The 19,515-nt window shown below is 39.2% G+C and overlaps 1 protein-coding gene across 3 annotated transcripts in view; it reads left to right on the forward strand.

Moving 5' to 3' along the window:
- The window catches only part of EEFSEC (eukaryotic elongation factor, selenocysteine-tRNA specific), a 133,004-nt gene that overhangs the window by 91,091 nt on the left and 22,398 nt on the right, over positions 1-19,515 (forward strand). The window contains exon 7 of one of the 3 annotated variants that reach the window (XR_004242339.1): positions 5,141-5,355. The exons of the other annotated variants lie outside the window; for them this stretch is intronic. The gene's annotated coding sequence lies outside the window, so the exon portion shown is untranslated. The remainder of the gene's footprint in view (positions 1-5,140; positions 5,356-19,515) is intronic. 3 annotated transcript variants of the gene reach the window in all.

A 19,515-nucleotide genomic window follows, 5' to 3' on the forward strand; every position in this document is an offset into this window, starting at 1 on the left:
GGTACTTTTTAAAGTGATCCTTAAATTCTCCCAAAAATGTGCAGGGGATTTACACAATTTATAATTGCTTCTTTTGATGTTTAAGGTGGAATTTTACTTTCAAGGGTTACTTTTTTTGGTGAGAGATGACTGAAATACTCTGTAGACAGGTGGACCAAGGGTCTCAGGATGAGCTGGTCAGGAGGAGCTCGCTCTGTCCTATTTGTAGCGGGCAGCTTTCTCCAGGAGTCCTCTTGTTTACGTAGAGAAAGGAAGTAGAAGCCACGAATCTAAATTTTGTGTTGCCAGGTCTGTAGTTTATTTATACAATACCAAAGAAGGAATTATTTCTTTCATCTTTATTTCTGCTTTCTTGTGTGCAAAACGGGATGCTAGTTTTTTGGATGTTACAGTTCTCACTCATGGCTTTGCAGTATCTGGGTGGAAAATACTCAGGTTCCAAGCCTTTACATATCTTTGATCTTATTAAAAGTCTCCACAAGGGTCATTCATGCATTCAGGTTGCCTCCTTGCCATGAAATTTCTCTCCCTTTCTGTAAACTGTTTGTGCTCGTTTACTTGATTTTGATCGTTCATCCCCTGGGCCTTTCACCTTCCCTTTCCACCAGTGTTTGTTCTAATAGCTTTTTGAAGTCTGAGTAAAAACATACACCACAGGGGCTTCCTGGAGGCATAGAGCTTTGTGGTTTGCAAATTGTAGAGTATTTGAAGTATTGACTCGCAACAGTGGCCAGTGCGCAGTGGATGAGAACTGTTGTGTGACAAGGACGTTAACCTTGAGAGCCTGATCCATGTTTTGAGTTTGGGGACAAAAAGAAATAGTTGTTCTTAATAGTATGCATTGATTTCAAGGAAGTCTGTGTAAAGCAGTCTTTGGTTTGTGTTTTCACAAAGGGATTTGAGTGTTTAATAAAGAATAGGAAATAACTGGAGCTTCAATAGACCTGTTTTGATAGGGGGGGCTCTGCTGTAACATGATTTTGTATAATGTTATACATAAGCAACAAAAGCATTTCCTGCCTGTAGCTACAGTATTATTGCATTTAAAGAAAAAAATCTGCAAAAAATACTTTTAAAAGTACTTAATACATGGAATAAAAATTGTAGGTAAAGTAGAGAAGACCGTCATCCTGCTTAGAAAAGTCTTTCGTACAATATCTGAAGTTGTAACTTCAATCCTAAGAATTCCAGATTGCATGCTTTTGTGCTATGGGTTTTATGACAATATTTTTTTTAACCTCTGAGCCCTCAATTCCCTCACCCTTCCCCCTCATCCCTCTCAACTATTCCAGAGTAGCAAATCAAGACAACTTGGTGATTTGGAGAACCTGTTCTTTCCTCTTACAACTGATGAGTTACCCAGTTTGATTTTTTTTTTTTTTTTTTTTTTTTTTTTTTTTTGATGTTTAACCCTAATCCATTTCTACTCTCTCCTCTCCGCTCAGTTTCCTCTCTGGCCATTTGCCTTTTCTTAACTTCTACAGCCCCTTTCCCTGTCCTTTCCCACAGAACCCTGAGCAGCCTCTGCTGCTTTTTAAGGGTTTTTTAATAAGGTAAATAGATAAATGTATATATATGATCTATGCCATCCCTTTGATTAGTTTGTTGTTCTATCCTGAACTATGCCATTGTATGTAAATGAAGAACGTTGTTTGTGTGGTGCAGGCTTTTGCTGTGCACCTGAGGACTTTTAATTCAGTACAAGTTTGCTGCCAGGTATGTATTTACTCCTCAGTGCATTTGTTTACCTTCTCAGCTTTCTATCTGTGAAAGAACAACAACATTCTGTCTCCCTAATATGGCCAGTTGATGCATGGATGTGTTAGGCAAGGGACTGTTTGCCTGCGGAAGTATCAGCTCATCAGGACTGGTATTACAGCATGAATGCAGCCTGAAGAATATGCATTTGTTTTCTTTATGATTGCAATGAATTATGTTTTCAAGCTCCCACAATGGTAACATGGGCTGTGCCAAGCAGCATGTGCCAGGCTTAAGAGAAGAAGATGTTTTTTCAGAACTGGAAATGTGCTAAAGAATGCAAGTTCCTGCTGACATGAGAGCAGGCTGTATATCATGAACTGGGGATTTTCTTTTCATGGCTCATTACAATTGACTGTTCTCACAAGTACCTCCTTAGAAGATGTACAAAGATTATAGTCCCTTTGGAGTTCATGTGGAAACGGATGCCTGCTTCCCCAATCCCAGACTTCTTTCCCCTAGTTTTTTTTCATATTTTCCTTGTTATGCTCTGAAGTGAGTAGTTTGCGGACATAATGTAATTGGATTTAGTTGTGGGTTTTATTTTTCTGTCTTGAAATTGTGCACATTCAGAGCAAGATTGACTTATTCAGTAAATTATCAGTGTTTTTATTTTTTACTTGAAGTGAGATTTAAACTTGGATTTATTGACCCAGGCTCTCTGTTGAGCTACTCTTCCTTTTAAGAGAAGTTGAATATTTTTAAGAACATTTTTCCAGTGACCAAGGTCAAATAGAAAGTTTTTTTGAGAAAATACTGAAATATGTATATAATTTAATATTTGCCAATTTATTCCTGTGAAAAATCAAATTAATTTTTCACATCTGTGAAAATACAACAGCTTGACTATTTCTGTTCAGTTGAGCATTGTGCAATTCACTAATGTTTAATTTTAAATATGCGATTAGATTTCAGAGTAAATGTATGCTGGGGCAAAAGCAAGAGTGAGTCTCTTTTAGAACTTATTTCTTATAAGCACAGAAAAAAAATAGTTTCATTTGGCATTTGGAAAAAATTATAGGTAGATTAACAAGATCTTAAATGTCTTTTCCGTAAGATTTTGAGCTTTAATAAATACTGATACTTGTAAGAAGACTATGCTGTAGAGTTTTGCAAATGATTTTGGTTGAATAACCTTATTTTCGCTAATCTTCAGAAAGAAAGGATGGATTTGTAGTATACACAAATGATTGCTTTTCGGGTGGCTGAGAAATGAGAGAAATCTTGTAAACATGGTGGGGGAGGGTCTGTGTTCTTCAGACTCTGAAGTTTCCTGGTTTTGCTTGCTGATGGCTGGGAATCTTCTGTTAAAGACCTGTTGATTCTCTCTGTATTTAAAGCTTTTACTCATATATTAGGTTTTGATTTCAGGACACACATAGATATGGATTACACATAGAAAAAGTAGAAGTATGTTATGGATTCCCTGCTGCTTTCATTGAACCAGGTAGTTAGGATTGGCTTGGGGAGGAAAAGGAGGAAAAGACCATCTGTAAGCAAATTGATGGAGGGTATTTCAGTCCACCCCTGCCGATTATTTCTAATTGAAGCTGTCTGAGCCAGTCTTAATACAATTTAGTTATCGCCAGCCAGAAGGATTTTATTTATGGAACAGGGCCTGTTGGAACTTCCTCCGACCCCAGAGAAGCTGTGAATGAGAGAGAGCTGATCAAGCAGGCATGCCTGGCTAGCGTATGCATTTCTTTAATAAGGCAGGGATTGATGTCTCTTGCAGTTCAGGGGTTAGGTAAACAGCAGTCCCTCGGTTCAAGGCTCTCCATGTTCGGTTGTTTGTTTATACGGATCTCAGAAGGTTAGCTTAGCCTTCTTGACATCCCAGGGGAGCTTTCCTGACCATGCTATAACCTCATCTGCTCCAAAGTTGCTCAGGAGGTGTCACATGGCCTTTTAGGAGAGGTACTGGCTGAATGGAGTGTGCAGCTCAGACCTGGTCTCGAGGAAAGGTGGATGTAATCAGAGTGGCTGGAACACTGGGTCTGTCTTCAGGAACTCATAAATAATTTGCACGTGTAGCGTACGTAACTACTGTGCTTTCATTCTCAGACTTGGTACTTGCACACAAAGATGACAACAGCATGCAACTCAGGCTCTTACTGAATTGCAGTTCTGAGAAATCAGTGACATACGTGACTAATTTCACCAAAACTTTGAGGTTAAGTCTTACTAATTTGTGCTTCTATTGACTTGGCAGTGGTAGTCCATTAAATTGAATGGGATAAACCCCAAATAAATAAGTAGCTATGTTAATAATTTTTTATTAAAAAAATTAGTGATGATTGCGTGTTGAACAATACAGAGAGTTAAAGCATGCATCTCATTAGGCTCATTTTCATAGCTATTGTATCCCAGTGTTCTTCCTCCACAGAGAATGATGACGGTCACATGAGAAATGAGAAAGGAATGGTGCAAATTCATCTGGGTCTTATTGCAGTGTAGTTCTGATGAGTAGAGTTGTTCTGGAATTTGAGGATGACTTTGCTCAGGGTTAGAAGTGTGCTTTATCACATGTGGGCCTGGCTGCTTTTAAAATGTGACATGTTATGAAGTTGGCTTAAATCCCAGAATTTGTTGAATTAGTTTTTGCTGATTTGATGTCTGGTTATTCATACTTCTTCTGCAGCACCTTCAGTCTGTTATTAATGTCAGACCCAAACTGACATTAATAAACTGGCTGCACACCTACAGCACAGCTTGTGAAATATGCTCTTGTACAGGTGGGGAAACTGAGGCACAAACACAAGCTGTTAATGGCCGCTGGACATTTTTGAGAGAGCAGAGATCTGTACTGACCCTTCTTGTCTTGTAACCCCCAGCGTTGTGCTGCTTGACCTGCCATGTCTTTGTTTCCTTGAGATCAATTTGTGTGCTCCTAGAGCTTCTCAGGAAACCTGAACTTTGTCTGGTATTCTCAAGCAGGACGGTGCTCTTAAAGTATCCTGTCCTGTACAAATCCATATGGGTGGCATCCCAGCTGAAGGGTGTTCAGAGTGGGAGGGGGAGGTCACTTCCATGCTGGCTGAGGTTTCAAAGTGCCAAAATATGAACATCTTGTCGCTTTTAAATAATGTGTGGGGTCTGACTTCAATGTTGGGTTTCGTATTTAATCAGTATTAATATGATAACAGGAATGTGACAACTGAAGCGAACACAAAGAGATTATCTTCTTAGCCAAATGCCTCCATTAGCTAGGAAATATAGGTTTCTATTAAATGAAGCGGACAGATGGAGTATTGGAGGTGACTGAGAACAGGAGGGGGAGGGGGCTAAGAGGTGAAAGTTGAGGTTTAGAAAATCTCTATAAAAATAAAAACAAACCATCCATCTTGATGGCTGGCGTTTTACCCTCCCGTTGCACTTTCAGGATGGTGCTCCGATTCATATCAAGAACATCATGCTGAAATTTAATCTAACAGAGCACTTACTCCTGCCAAACTCTGGCTCAGCAACTGCTCCGTGCCCCCAGAAAGAAGTGGCCGACAAAGCTTCAAATAGAGGACAGTGTTGTGCCATCTTCAGGAAAGCTGCTACTTTGAGATCCCAAGGGAAGACAGATTGGATCTTGTCCCTCTAGTTGTGGTGGGTTTTTTCTTTTTTCTTTTTCTCTTTTTTTTTTCCTTTGTTTTTGCTAGAGAAGCATGTTGGGGAAACAAAATCATGTTCCAGCATTTCAGAGCAGTTGTAAAGTAAATTATTCATCTCAATGTGTGTATGTATAGGAACTCTCATCTAATAACTGTTGCAACAATGTTTATAACCAGTGTTTGAAACCAAGGTTATAATAGTATAAATAATTTCAGATAATGCAGATAACAAGAAGAAAATAATATAATTAGAATTTTACAAGGTGGGCAATTCACTAAGATAGATGGAGTAACACAATACATTAAAAAAATAAATCTGTAGCAGCGCAAACATGACACTGGTGACAGGAAACATCTGCACTGCCAACCATCCCTGGGCTGGCCACAGCCTCACATCTGCACCACCAGCCTGGGAGCTGTGTGTGCTCCGTTGCATGAGCACACTTCAGACCCTCTGTTCTGCCACAGAGGTTTGGGTTATTTTCTTTGGGGGCTTTGTATTGGTTTTAAGTCTATAAGCATTTTACTTGAAAAGCAATTGAAGAAACCGTGTAGGATGGTGCTGCCTAGGTAGAGTGGACCAAGTGTGAACAAACTGTAGTTCATTTTTTTGAAAGCTGTTTTGAATTGGACCTAATTACTGTCATGGCAAATTCTGCATGTGAGCAGTGAGAGTCTGGTTGGCTGCAAACAATTTTTCATTGCTCGTTCTTATCTTTCATCCCATTTTGATTTTGCTGCTAGTGATTATTCCTCCCCTGGATTTTGAGGAATGTGCCAAGCTTCCTCTGGCTAAGCTTTGTGTGGAGTTTCAGATTTGGTGATGGTGGGGAATAGGAGAGGGGAAAAAATATGTGGTAAGAGGGAGAAGGAGCATCGCTCTTCTGTCTGGTATTTCCAGGCTTCACACAGTTTTGTAAGTGAACTTTATGTTCTTTTACTTAAATTCACTCTTTTTGTCTGCATTACTTCTGCCTGAATTTTCTCTTAAGCCTTTGGTTGTTAACAAAAATGGGACATGTGGAAGTCCAGAGTGGACTTTTCTTGATCCTCTACACTTAGCCCACTGTCCATCTCTAAGCTGGTGCCAAATTAACAGTGACTGGTTCATTTGGGCAGCACAAACTGTACGTTATTACCATCTCCGGATCCAAGAAGCTTTTAGAAATTTAACTTTAAAACCAGATTGGGTTTGTATTTTCCCATAGTCCATGGTGTTCCTTATTTCTATATACACTGATTTCTTTTCCCCCCTTACTCAACATGCAGTGGGTAACAGGAAGGAGAAGATGATGTTGGAGAAGGTGTGTAGGAATGGGTGATGATGCAGAGACGCCCATGCTGGTGGTAGCAGGGGGAAGGCTGTGGCAGGGCCCCGTTCCCAGCAGGGAGGTGTGTACTTTGCTGGCTTCTTGAGGGGGTGCAGGAGGTGCAGAGCCATTTTTCAGGCTGTCCTGTCATTCCTGCTTGGGAACCTGACACATGGGCCTACTTTCTTGCTTGTGTTGTTTTTTAGGAGGGAGGGAGGTGACTGAGCGGCTAGCCCCTGACAGGGCAGTTTTAAAACATTCATAAAACTTTTATTGGGCTGCCACCCTTACAGATAAATATTTTCTGAGTTTATGGGTTTATTTTAAGGATTGAAGCTTAATAGCAGCTTTGTAGCCCTATCTGTCCCCAAAATAGCCTTTTGGCAAGCCCCATCTCTGGAGGCTGCCATGCTTTCTTAGGTCTTTGGAGTTTCTTCATCACTAAATTATTACCCTTTTGCCTCCTTCCAGCTTTGTCTGACTAAATGTGACCAACTGTTAAACGAGTCTTTCCCCTTCCCCCAGCCTTGCTGAAAGCTGATGCTGTGTACCCGTATTTGGTCATCGTGAAAGGAGAAAGATTGCAGTAGTTATAAATTAATTTCTTTTATTAAATTGGTTTTGTTAGACCTGTTTTATATGAATCTTACTTATCAGTCTTTTCTTAAGGCTGCGTGTGATTTTAAGATGGTATAGGCTGGTGGCATGTCAGACATGTACTGACACTTTTCAGGCACTTTCTCAATATGCTTCCACAAATATAAAAGCTTTAAAGCTCGTCTCAGCATTAAGTGGGGAAGCCAGTGGGCTTGCAGCCAAGGCTGTACAAAGGAATGCTATATGTAGTACTTGCAGGAAGATGAAGCTGCAGTTTGAGCATCCCTCCCTGCCATTTGATTTCACTGTGTTGTGTCCAAAGAGGTTTCATAGATTTCAGAATGGGCTTTTGCTCAGCACTGACTCAAGACAGCATGTGCATTTTGGCTGCCCTGGGAGAGCCATGTATGATTCCCATGTGTTCCAGCTCCTGAAAAGTGAGTGTTTTTAGCACCTGGAGCACTATGACATGTTTTGGTCTCTTTGTATCCCAGTACAGTTGCTGATCTCCCTTCTTTTCTTACCAGAGACAGTTGTAATGCCTAGAAGGAAAGTGTGGGACTTCTTTTTTCATTTGCTCAGCTGTGTATTATGACGCTACTTTCAATGACAGATTTCCTGAACAGCGAACCTCTGGCACATGGTATTTTATCATGGCATTTTGTTGTCTCATCCCAAGTTTTTTGAGGGTGTGAGTCTTTTTCTGTGCAGGAGCCCCTTTTCCAGCATATGTGATTGTTGGTCCCTCAGACATACTCAGACAAGTGCCATGGGTAGGAAACAACTTAAAGGTTGGGTTCAGGGGTGTTTGTGGAAGACTAGTCTATAGAAGAGACAAAGATAAAATAAGAGCTTCAGGACAACTGAAGAGATTAAAATAGACTTTATCTCCCTTAAGAGGGTCACTTGGTCCTAACAGATGTAAAAAAAGCCAACTCACTTTATTTTGGGTGAGGTTGACAATATATATAGTCAGGGAACTCCCTTTTCCAGACCAGTCATAGTTCAGCAGTACATTTGCTGGGTTGTTTTTTTTTTTCTTCTAAAAATAGGAATATCTATTTTTGTACAAAACAATGCCCTGAGACTTTTGTTTCTGGATTTCCATGACTTCTGTTTTTTCATGTCAGCACATCTTGGGGCTTGTCCTAAGAATGGAGCTGATGTAATAATAATGGTTTTCTGGACATCTTAGCCATCTGATTTGTTGCTTAGAATATGAAACTGTTTACTTTTGCAGGACCATTTTTCTGCAAGTTTTACATTGATGAAAAAAACCCATAGGTATCAAGAAAATACTATTCATTGTAAAAATGAGTTCAAACAGCTTATGTGCTCAAGTAACTCAGCACAATGTGCCTATCTCAGTACAAGCACAGAGGTTAAGGCTTTTTTTTTTTTTCTTTGCAGAAGACTGTTGAGTGCTGGCAGTGTGCACATTATATGCAGAGTTCTTGTCCAGCAAAATTCTGGGCAAAGCTGGACAGTTTGAATTTTTGTATATTCACATGTGAATTTTATTGCTATATCCATTTTGTAAATACGAGTATAATGGATTGTAACTGTTTCAAGTCCTTTCCTTGACATTTGGTAGTGGTGCTCCCAGCTAGGGCCTGTCTCATATCAGATGGAGTTTATTCTTTTTTTCCCTCTAGAAAGCAGTGGAGCAAAGATGTAGAGATATTAGATAAGTTCCCAGCAAATTCATGGCAGTGCAGTGAAGAAGACTCTGGAGTTTTGGTTTAGCACCAGTGTAGGTCCATCTCCTGGAGCTCTGGCAGTGTGCTGTCTTTCAGGTTAGTTATTGGATCAGCCAGAAGCCTGTTGGCATTGACTGTTAGTAATTTATTTTTTTTTAAATTGCTTGTCATAATAGTGTGTTTTGATCCCCTGCATTCATTCTCTATTTTGGATTAATCTTCGGAAGAAAACTGGATGTTGTCTCATTCCTAAGATTTGTAAAAGAGTCTGGGAAGGTAACCAAAGGTGTACTTTCGGGAAATATCCCATCCTAAATTGAGATGTTCTCTGGATGATCTAATAAGTCTCCATAATTATATATACATCTTATAGTTGTAAGGACACAGATCAACTTTTTAGCAAATACAACTTAGTAGTTTTTGAGTTTTTTCACTCTTTCTTTTTGGTACCTTTTGATTGTGTTGTGACAGGACAGTAGGTTTTTGGTTTGTTGGTTTGGGTTTCTTTGCCAGCAGCATTGAAAGACCCACAGCTAGGCAAGCTGAGAGATACTTCTTGTTCTTATTTGACTTTTGAACTCTGTGTCTACGTTTTCTTTTGTTGTGCTTTAAATTTCACATTACTCAAAAGCTAATGCTTCTTAAGGATGTAATTTACCTTCAACATGATTCTTCTTGGTGTAAAGATAGTTCAAGCACTGTGGTTCTGATGAGAAAATATGAACTGCAGGCAAAAGTTCCTGCTGTGGAAACAGAAATAGTGAAACAAGGAACAAATATGACTTTGGGGTAAAAAATACACTTCTCAAGTTTTGTTGTAAAATAATTAGCCTTCTGTGGAGGCGCAGAGACCATAGAAAAAGCACAGGAGCTGCTCAGTTGCCTGTGATTTGACTTAAAGTTTATGACCTTGAGTAATGTGCCTGCTCAACCACTCTTAACAAAAGCATATTTGATGAAATGTTAAACTCATGAATTACATCTCCACTGAAAGCCTTTTTTTAAAATTTGTAAAATCAGAAATAAATCAACATCTTCAGACCTCAGCGGAGTTGTTTAAACATGGAATTAAAAGGAGCAGGCTGTTTCATCAACAGTGACACTTTGTAAACTTACACAGAATGTGTAGCTTTTCTTCAGGTTAAAAAAGGACTCTGTATTCCAAGGTATTGTATAAAGAACTGTAGCATTAGTAACGCCGTTTTCTGAGTGGGGAAGCTGAGACAGAGGTGAAATGTTGTGAACTGATAGAAGCCAAAGAAGCCAAACTGCCTCAGCCTGAGTTTCTTAATTTCCAATCTAAATGTCTGCTGTAAAAATTTGAGAGCAAGTTGTGTGACAGTTTGGAGGCTTCTGGAAGGCACTGCCTGTCCCTTTGTTTACCTTGTTGTGAGCAACAGGTACTGGTTCAATTGTCCTCTCATTTCAGCCATCAAATGTGTAGAGTTATTCCCAGCTTATACTTAAAAAACAGTTTACTTATGTCAGAGTTTACTTATGTGAGAATAAACATGCTGTCCCTGCTCACACAGCAGCAAGGGCTGGTATCCCTTCCATAGACCTGTCAGCCCAAGGGCTTGCATGGCACTGGGAGCCTGTTCTTCTCTTTTTGCTTCATGAGTTTTATTTATCTGCTTTACTGTAATATATTGGAGTTGTTACTATTTATTATTTCATTTGTTTGGGGATTTTTTATTAAATAATTGGGTACTACTGTGTTGAGACAAAAATAGGAAACGTTCTCTTTGACTAGATGTTATGATTACTGTATAAAAATGAAAATACAGTTTTTATTTTCTTGGAGAGCTTTTACCTTTTTTTTTTCATATATTAGGCATCACATCTGATGCTAAAGCACTGTATAAAACATCTTTGTTGAAAACTGGAAATTTCCCTGTAAAGCTGGGTAGATTTTTTTTTTTTTTTTTTTTTTTAGTCACAAGAAAGTTTGAAATGCACAATAGCTCTGAACATTAACTTTTCGCTTTGTCCCTGGAACTTTTGAAGAGAGAGTTGCATTTTTTGGCATTGGTCAAGTAGTCTGGTCTTGATAGAGTTGCCGTCTGTAGTGTCTTTGTGTTAAGTGTTCCCCCTGGGGCTCCATCTTGTGTTTTAATTCCCAGTTTGCTGCTGATGTATGGGCTCTTCTGTTAAATAACTTTTATTTTCTATGCCATTATGCCTACATACTTTATTTGATTTGTGTTGCATACAAAGTGTTTTCCCCTTGTTGTGTTTGGAACTGGTTTGTAATAGGGTTATTGTTGTGTAATTCTGACTGAAAGTTACAACTTTATCAACAAACACAAAGGGCTTGTTCTGGTTGAAAATTTGTGTTTTACACTCATCATGAACTATTTATCCATTATGTGCTGGTTTTTATCGTTTAAATAAAAGAAACCACTATTTCATACATGCTGCAACTTAGGAAGTATTAAAGAGTCACTGGTATGTAGAGCACTTAATGCTGTGAACACAAGTGAAGAGCTTCTGTAAACAATTGATTCAAGATTTCAAAATAACACAAGTGCTGAGAAAACTGCTGCACTCAACTATACTGTCACATTTCCATGGATTAATGAGTTACTGTTTGTTATCTCAGTGATAGTGACTGTCTGAGTGCTCAAACCCCATCACAAATGTGCTATAAATTCATAAGCTCAGATCTCTCTTTAAATCCCAGTGAAGATGTTCTGTTGTGAATACGATGTGCTGAGGAGCATATGCACAGTTACTGAAGCTCAGCTGATAGGCACTGACTCGCTTCTGTGTCTGAGCTGTAAAATGACAAATGGTTGAAAAATATATCCTTTGTGCCAAGATCAGAGATTTCTGTCTGCAACTGTGGAGTGCTTTAGAGCAATTCAAGAAAATATTCAGATGTTGGCTGGAGAATACATTCATTCTTCCAAGTTGTGAATATTCCACCAGTCTGTGACTCTACTTTTGTCACTGTTACTCATAAACTTACTGTGCTCAGTGATCCCCAGCCTCCTCACGCTTTCTAGTCTTCCTGCCTGTCTTACTTAACCCCTGGCTTCACTTACACTTTTATCCTGCAGGGTCTGTGATGGAAAGCGCTGTAAATATGAAGAAAACTCCTGGTCTGTTGAATCCATTACTTGGGTGTACCTGTGGTGGGCATTGTAGTGTGTAAATCTAGTCAGGCTTGCAGAACTGGTCAGTGTACTTTCTCTGGAGCATGTTCAGTCAATTTATCTAAGTAGGTAGTATTGCAATTAAATTTTTTTCAGTAGTTTGTCCTTTTGAAATTATGCGTAAAAAAGTCCAGGAGCTTTTTGAACTGCAGACTGGCCATGTTTGGTTGGGGATGGCTGAATGCTGCATCCAGTGCACATCACTGCAGTGTATACTGGATGCTGTTTTGGTATTTAGGAAGATGCAGCATGTTCTCTGTGCAAACCTGGACATATAAATGTTCACACACCGTGTATATTATGGCTGCACATCTTCAGCTTGTGTGGTATGATGTACACACTCGTGCACGCCCACACACTAAACCTTTGCAGGTCAAAAAGGGAGGATAAACTTTTGAACCCAGCTGCTTCCAAATTAAGTACATGTGCAGGGACCACCAAAGCTGGGGTTACCGTATTCCAGAAAAGTGCCGGACACTGACACCCACATCTTGTACTGCAGGAGGCTTCTTGTTCTTCCCTTAGAGCCTGAAGCATGATGCCTTGGAAACATGCCGTCCTCTTTGCTCTTTCCTTGTCACCAGAAAGGACAGACAGCAGTTTGGTGACTTCTCCCTTCGTTATGGAAATGGGACTGATACAGTAATCAGGATGCTACATATGGAGCTTTTTAAATTACTGCTCTTCAGTCTTTTGTTAGCCTTCATTATTCCTGAAGATTTTTTCCAAGTCATAAAAATGACATTTTTAATATGCAGAATTAAAAAAAAAGGCAATATGAAGAATACATTTTTGTCAATAAGCTTTTACCTTTTAAACCAGTTATCTTAGTTTCTGCTCTAGGTATTTTAATTGAAGATTAACTACTGTTAAAGAGTATACAAATTAAGGTAGTATATATTTGAAGTAGTAAAATAGGACTGAATAAAAGCTGGGAATAGAGTGGCCTGTCCATTATAATTTTAGATTGCAGAGCACAAACTACCCTTCATTGGAAGTCAAGACTGCTGACTGAGAGGCTCTTCTAACATTAAGAATTTTTTTTTTGTTCTGATGAAGTTCACTAGAAAGTATACTTTCGAATTGCAAGTTTAGCAGGTCTTACCTGGAATGTTTATTTTATTTCTGCTGCGTTTTTTATTAAAAAGTTGCTAGGTCAAAGCTGATGTATGTAGACATGAAACAAAATGCTAAAAATAATTGTTTTATGGTTCTTTTGACTTCTGCTAAAATGACCTTGGTGAGCTCATTTTTGCCCAGTACAGGAAATAATACGGTTCATTTCTGTCTGCAGACTGATAATTTCTCTTGCACCCTGAGCAGCCTTGGGTACCACATGGGTTGACTAAAATAGGGGCATTCAAGACATGGAGGCTGATTTTGTTCGAGAGAGAGGGAGTTGAAGAGGCTGCCTCACTCTAACCACCTGCCTTGTCTCTTGGGCAAAGTACCTGGTTACCTTCCGAAGAGAGAGGCTCCTCTCTTCCTCACAGTATCCCATTTTTCTTCCAATGATAGCTGTCCTTAGGAAAATCTACTGTTTAAGCCTATTTGGAAGGGAGTGCATCTGGTAGGTTTTGCACACACTTGGATTTTTCTTTCTCCTTGGAGTTTTTACTAGAGCTTGAATTTTAGCAGCATAATTATTAACATAAACTTCCTGTCGATCCATAGCCTTGATGAACTGCATGTAAAACACAAACTGTTATGAACACTTTTATGAATTCCTTCATCATCTAGATGCAGGATGAGGGAATGCTGATGCTTCCATTTTGATCTCTGAAAGCTGCAGTAGCCTAATGAAACTGGGAGCTGGTGCGTGTGCTGGCACATTAACCTGCATGGAGACCTGATTCCCGGCTAGATCTTCCCTTGTGCAGTGCCTCAGGTAGCCCTGCACTGTGCCTCAGTCTGCAGGGCATGGAAAGCTTTAGAAGGAGAATAAGGCTCAATATTGTGGTGTGTTGCAGACTTTCCCCTCTGCTGCCTGCCTGTAAGGAAGGAACCTGGATAAGATAGGACCTTGGGCTTGGCTTAAGGCAGTGTAATAGTCTCTATGTTCCAAGCTTTACACAGACAAAGCTGTTATCGGACAGGCCTTTATCCATGACACTTCCGCACTCCTTCCCTTTTCTTGTTTTTTTTCTTGCTTGTTCTTGTTGGTTTCCCCCTCCTCATAAGGAGGGAGGGTTTGAACCACAGATTTGCCATGATTCTGCTGCAAAATCAGTAACAGCTGTTGAATTGTAAATGGCTTCTTGGTTGCCGTCATAGAACCTGCAGTTGATCAGCTCTGCCCTGAGCAATAACTGGAGACATCAGGGCTCTGAATAGAGAACACAGATGGGTATTGGAAGGGACAGGGTTTCCTTTTATTGGATGACTTTTCAGATGCTGTGAAGTGCAGAGTTGACTGGAGCAGCGACATAATGGGAGCTACGAGGAAGATGTAGCGGGGCTACCAGAGAAAATGTAATTTGAGTGTGAATTTTTCTTCTATTGCCCCCTTTCAAAAATCCAGTATTCTAGGTAAAGTCAGTAGGCAAAAGATATTCCATGGTTTCATTGGGTCAGTCTACAAGTTATTTATATTGATAGGCTAAATCCTGTGTTGTCTTTGAGTAATTTAGGATATCATAAACATTGATATGTTAATACATGGCAAATGTTTGACAATTATTTGTCAAGAAAAATAAATCTTGAGATCTGACAGCCCCTGCTCCTGAGATGGACTGTATTAGAACCTAAACTTAATGAAATCAATAGTCATCACACAAGATGCTGCCTTTGTGGTTTTGGTAATGGGGCTAATTTAGTCTTAACTTGTTTGTGTGTTTTGGCTGGTCATATTACATCTTCTGTAATTTAATTTTCCTCTCCTTCAATGCTGCCTTTTACTGCACTCCCTAGAAACACCGTATTTATTTATGGGGGTTGGATTTTTTTGCAGTGCAAGTCAGAGTTAGCTGGTGTGTTGGATATGTGCAGTGGCTTTTCAATCAAGGTCCTCGCTCCGTGGAGCTGGGTTGGCTGTTGTACCCTGCAATACCAGTTGTGAACCTTTTCCCTTTCACAGCTGAATTTGGATCCAGACACTCAAACAGCTTTGCATTGGTAGTGGGAATTGTGTATATTAGGTTGCTGTAATTTGTTCTGTTCCAGCCAGCCACCTTCATCAGGACTCTTGTTAATAATTTATGCATCAGAGCCCTGTGAATTGCCTACATCTCATTTCTAAACAGTGTGATCAGCACCTGGAAATCTCAGAAAGATGAAGAGAGTCTTTTGGGGTGATGGTTCAGGAAAGCTAATCTCCTTCAGCCTAAACATGATCTGCTTCCCTGGGCTTGGACAGAGGCTGTACCTGTTTTCTGATATTTTACTTGACTGGGTTTTAGAACAGTCTGTGCCCCAGGAAGAGTGTAATGAGGAAGGAAACCGAGCCCTTGGGTGCTTGCCTAGAAAAATGGAAGTATTGCTGTGGCATGGATAGAGGTATTAAGTTATTAATATGTGCTAGGTCTGTGTCACTTTATCTCTGTAGCTTGTACTATCTCATTTAAAGTCTCACTTGCTGTGCCTGTCCCTTTATAAACATATCACTGCTTATGTTCAACTTTGTTGGCATTGCTGTTTATTTGAAGCCTGAGTACTATAAAGTAATTATTAGAAAACATTAACTTTTACATTCAAAGTTTTGTTTCTGGTCTTTGTATTTACTGAGAAAAAGCACGAAAAGATGGAACTAGGTTTTGATATTTAGAAGGGAAATATAAATAATTTATTACTTCTAGAATAATGCTTATATAAATTTTAAGCATTTTTATTTGGAGAGTGGACTGATGACTTTGCATTTTTGAAATTAACAATATTGAAGCAGCTTACAGAGAGTCCCATTCTGCAAATCTTCCCCCCTCTTCTGATAATCATTGGTTAATTTATTTCTATAAAAACATTGTAGAATATTGTAGTTAAATAATGCACAAAGAATCAGTTAAGGCTCAGTAGTGTTCAACAGCATGTGAAAAGCATAGTGTCTTAATTAAAAGAAATGCAGGAAACTTAGTTACTGGAAAGTATTTTTCACTGCTAGAGGATTTGTGGATGACTAAGAAATTTATAGACTTGAGTTTTTTATTTTTTAAATAAAAGCCAGATACATGTCTTCATCGTTTGGCTTGTTGACTCAATTTGCTTGGATGGAATTTTTCAACATTTAAAACAAATTAAAATTCATGAATCATTTCTGCTTAAAGGCACAAGCTTTTATAGATACAACAGTTGAGACTTAACTGGTTACATACATAAATACTGTTTTGGATATGTAAATTTTGTACTCGCTCCCTTAAAAAATGTAGATGAGGGTTTGAATAGTTGGGATGCAGCTGTGATTACCTCTTACACAATAATTACTGTGCTTGAATAACTGTTTATTTTAGCGTTCTATCATTGTAGTCTCTTTCTCTCTTGTTTCCTGCAAAAGCAGCGACTACTTTGCAGGACAGCTGTGAAGAAAACATCCCACCGTAGCAGAAGGCAACAACGGGATTTGTAAAGCTGTTTTGTGCTGCCTTAGTCGCAGTCTGCAATTTCCTGGTACTTTAAGAGGTTTTTCAGTTTTGCTGTGTTGATCCATATTGGCTCTTGAGCTCTGGTTTTGCTTCTCAGTGCTGGTATGGTGTGACTTGTTCAGGAGGGGAAGGTGTCGTTTCAACCAGGGTACATCGGTGTTAGATTAGGATCTGTATTGTTTTACTCTATGGTAAATGCAGCATGTGAATTTTTAAATTGTTTTAATTATCGTGGCCACTTGATTGCTGGTACAGCTAAGTGAGCTTTTCCACAAATATTCTGTAAACGTGGCAGGCTTTATTGTGAGGTTTTAAACTGTGCTTTCCTGGAGTTTGCTTAAAAACATGACTCTAGGAACATAGGTGAGCAGTCAGTGGATGTCAATGGAATATGACAATTGTTCCAGGTCAAAATGTCTGTTCTCTTTCAAATCTATTATTTCAAGAATATTTTGAGGATTTTATGTAGTTCAGTGTTCATTTAAGAAGCTCTTTTCTCTGCTGCTGTAGTACCCAGGCAGCCAGTCACTGTAGCACAGCTCTGGGCACTGTGTTGGTGTTCAGAGAAGTACCAGCCACAGCTTGTTTTTTTTCCTCTGGATTTCTTTTGCAGAGGATAAGGGGGAGCAAAGTGAGGGGCTTGTGGCTATACATATGCATGCATATGTACTGCTGGAAACTTTAAAGTAGTTTTAGTAGAATGTACAATTTCTGAGTAAAAAGAAAGGTAAAATAGTAGACAAATTAGGAAGCAAAGTCAGAATACACCCATTTGGATATTCCTTGCTAAGGCTGCTTTGTATGTAATGTCCATAATTTGTACATAGAAGTCCATAATGGACTTTCACTGAAAGCTGTGTTCATTTCTGCAGAAGGGATTTTTTAAAGAATATTGAATTGTTGAGAGTGAGTTTTGTTACATGAGCCAGGTAATTGGTGTTTGAGCATCCACTATTGCTGGAAGACACAGTGCCTGTGAGAGCAACCCTGTCCAGTCTTGTCCCTCAAGTGGCCTCTACTTATTCAGTGAGCCTTGCTTTTCTCATGCAGCCTTCCCTCCTGTGTGGCTGAGGTCCACCTGTGGATGGGGTTTGACTCTGGGTACCTCACCCAGGAACACGTGTGTGCCCCACAGAGCTGCTGCATCTGAGGGTGTTTGAGTTAGCCCTTCATGATCTTCACCAATTTCAGTGTTGGCTGTTGGTCTTGGCAGATTGTGAAAGACACTGGGAGGGGAACACACTGTGGAATTGTGAAGAGTCATTTTAGGGAAGAAGTATATGAATAATAAAGGAGAAAGAACTGGCAAACATTTGAATTTGGTAAAACAAAATTATACAAATTTTTAGTGGGTTTTTTGGGTTTTTTTGGTAGAAAGTCATAGTGGAGAAATTTATAGTTTATTAAAAAGACTGAAAGTTTCATACTAACCCAAAATTCTTATGCTGTTTATTCTCCTCTACCTCCCACAACATTTTATTTCCCTTGTAATAATTAGTTTGAACTTTCCTCTATTTCTCTGGATCAAGTAATTTTCATACAACTTTGGGATTTTTTTTCATATGCTTTAAATCTTTATTCTAAATAATGTTTTTTATAACAAAAAAAAGAGCCATGAATACATTATAATTTCAATTTTCATGGTGTGTGAAAGATTTCTGCACTAGGTCTTTATTGTTTTTGAAGAATTCATCACCCTAGTTAAGAAGCTTAATATAAATTAAAGAAGGTATTAAGGAACATTAAGACATCAAAATGTGGAGCGTTCTTTTCCTTTCGATTGCTCCAAATGCAAACAAGTTGAATAAAATGCAATCAAAGGGCCTGTTTGGAGAACATTGAGTGGCTTTACAGCTGTGCTGTAGAGAACCTCTGGTAAGAGCATAATTCAAATAAAAAGGCCTTTCTTTCCTCCTCCTAATTCTCTTTGTTGTGGTGACAACAGAGTACAAGCCCGATAAAAATTTAATCACCTTATCTTTTTAAAGCAAATTGCATATTTGTTTACACACAATATACATAACATGAAAAAGCAAAAGCTGCTATCCAATCCCCCTCCCCTTCTAATCGCATTAAAGGCCCTTGCCTAGAAGTTTTAAAAAAAAAATGTTTAAATGTTTTATTCTTTATTCTGAAGTCCCATTGTTCGGGATTGCTTTAAAAAGGCAGCCCAGGGGAAGATGAATATCACCAAACTTAAACTCTGGACCAGTGCTGAGCAGCAGATGCCTGGGATATGTCAGCAGAGTTGGTCCAGCTTAACTGGCTGCTGCGGTGCCTCCTCCACATCAAGAGTCGCAGGCGAGATGGGAGGATTACAGACAGGCCTGCGGATGGAGCACTTTGATTTGGAGCTGCTTTGTAATGAATTGCCTTTGATTCTGTGTCAGATCTGCTAACCTGAACTTTTTCCACATTGTATATGTTTCTGAGAGGCTGCTGTAGGAGAGATTGGGCGCTGCTGCTGGTTTTGTTGTTGTTCCCTTTTCACTGGGCTGATGAAGTTTTAGTCCCTTGTGTTAATGCAAAACCTGTTTTTAGTTGTTTCTGCTCACCTTGGTTTGAGCATTGTTGGTTTTATTTACTGTTTAATAGTTATTGGAGTTCTGACAAAAACAATCAAAATTGTCTTCTGGCCCACTGCTGTGTGGTTCTGGGCTGAGAAACTAGCTCACTGGATAGAAATTTAGTGCCAAAGGGATGTTCTATGGTTTTTAAAATTAGGAAAGCTCCTGCGCTTAGTGGGTCCTAGATCTGTTTTTACATAACTAACTGTACTCTCTAGGGACATGTTTGTGATATTGTTCCTCTTGATCTCA

The sequence above is a fragment of the Corvus moneduloides genome, chromosome 11, assembly GCF_009650955.1.
Source record: "Corvus moneduloides isolate bCorMon1 chromosome 11, bCorMon1.pri, whole genome shotgun sequence".
NCBI lineage: Eukaryota > Metazoa > Chordata > Aves > Passeriformes > Corvidae > Corvus > Corvus moneduloides.